This window comes from Daucus carota, chromosome 3 (genome assembly GCF_001625215.2).
Source record: "Daucus carota subsp. sativus chromosome 3, DH1 v3.0, whole genome shotgun sequence".
Lineage (NCBI taxonomy): Eukaryota > Viridiplantae > Streptophyta > Magnoliopsida > Apiales > Apiaceae > Daucus > Daucus carota.
The window spans coordinates 31,874,540-31,876,797 of NC_030383.2; positions in this window are offsets into that span (position 1 = coordinate 31,874,540).

Sequence of the window (2,258 nt, forward strand, 5' to 3'; positions counted from 1 at the left end):
CTTGATTTTGTTTTCCAGACTACCAGCAATGAACCTGACAACACACAGGTTCATAACCAAGCTGATGACTTCATTCCACCAACTCTTTCTTCTGCAAACACAACACTCAACACTACTACTCAACCAATTCGTAAGATTGCCAGAAAGAGGAGTACAAGCAGTTTGTCGAGTCAACCCGCAGCTCTGTCTTCCATCAAGAAGCCAAGGTTGGAAGCCCTGGAGACATCTGCAGCCTCATCCTTGCCTTCCCAAAAAGGCTTGGACTTGGAAAAGGCAATGAAACAGAGTCTCTGGACTCATTCTCTCAACAGAATGATGCCATTGAAGTTGACCGCCCTGCCACGGTACCCTGTACAGAGTCAAGCACTGTGCTAGCACTCACGCTAGTGCAAGACCAAATAGATACACAGGTTACTATGTTTACTGATTGCACAGATTTTCAAAACCAAGATAATATGTATGAAAACTATGCTGATCACACTTTCTTTTATGATCAGGAATTACTTGGCAGCGTGAAAGTAAATCTGCCCTCACAGGCATCCGGAGGACAATTTGTTCCTCCACTACCTTTGATCCCATCTCAAGGGACATTGGTAGTTTATACAGGTACAGCTGGAAGAGTGAATACAATGAGTGAAGAAAGGTAACCACCGAGCGATACACATGCACGTGAGGCTAGTGAAACAGCTTTGAGTGTACGTGAGGTGAGTGCACACACTAACACGGCTCTGTTAGAGGAACAAATGGCTAAGCTGAAAGCTGAATTAGCCCGGATGATTGCTGAGAATGAAAAGTTGAAGGGTGCACAATTGGTGACCCTAGAGAAGAAAGCTGATGAAAGGCCATCCAGTTCTTCCAGGGATGAGCTTAAGGAAGAAATTCATGAGTTGACTGTCGAGTTGAGATCTAACCATGCTCCTTATATGGCAAAATTTGATGCTATCGACAGTAAACTGGATCAACTCCTCCGAAATTCAAAGTCATATGCTGATACCTCCCGAGAGGATCCCTCAACTAAGGGGGAGAATAGAGGAAATAGAGGAGACAAAGGAAATAGCTCGAATCAAAGTAATAAAGGCAATACTTCTGAATCTGCTTCTGACAATTCTGGAAGGTCAAAAGGCAAAGAACCGTTAAATTAATGTGATAATGTCTTCAATTTTGACAATTATGATGATTATCCGAAAGACATGGATGATGATGACGTCTTCGATGCTACCTATCATCAAGCAGAAGAAGGTAAATTTGACGAGAGCTATTTGTTTCAGGATGAAGAACCTGTTGATCCTGAACATGAAGAGAATGTCCCGAAGTTTAAAGCTGAGAATGAAGCTAGGAAGCGTAAGCTTCGTGATTACCAGAAACTTCTAGAGGACACGTTGATAACAGAAGAACATATCAAGATCGAGAAGCAGAAAATCTATGATGCTGCGGTCAAGCAGAAGAATCTTGATATAAGGAGAAAGGAAGGACAAAGCTGGGATATTGCAAGGAGGATATTCAATGGACCTCAAAGGGAGCCTTTCAATGACAAAAAGTTCTTATCTTTGATCTACGATCTTCGAGAGGTAAACCCTGACGAGGATATCTTTATGCATGCCCTTGCTTTGGAAATTGATTACTTGACTGTTGGAGTCAATAATTTGCTAGAATAGTGGGAGCTGATTGTATATACACTGAGAAATGGTTCATTCAGGTTATCTGTTGAATTTCTTAAATCATTTTCTGTATATGAGCTCTGGGTACTTCGCAACAAGGTTAAGCGTTGCTCCAACCTGAATGAACTCCTTCGCGACAAACTGCTGGATTGTGCTGTCTTCAACAGTCCACAGGTTGTTAAGAATCCATATTGTGTAAAGTTCGTTCACAAGGAAGTCTTCTGCACTATCAATCTTAATGAAGAAGCCTTGCCTAAGTATCCCGCCAAACGACTGGCTCTAGCAACCACTCTACTTCGAACCAAGGGCTTCGCTTCTAAAGCCAAGTCTGATGCTCATGATGTGATCTTATCCTACTGCACCCGAAGAAATGTTTCTCAATACTTTCGAAGGATGAAGGGTGTTGTTACTAAAACTCAGCCATCAGACTTCTGTGAAGACCCTGTGGAAATGGAAGTGTTACATCAACTGGCTCTGGCAAGAGAACGTAAGAAGCGTGGTGAATCCACTACATCAGCAATGCCAACAGAGAAGAACCGTCAACTCCTATTCTTCACGATTCTGATATCGAAGAAGGAGAAGTTGATCTTTAGATTTAAT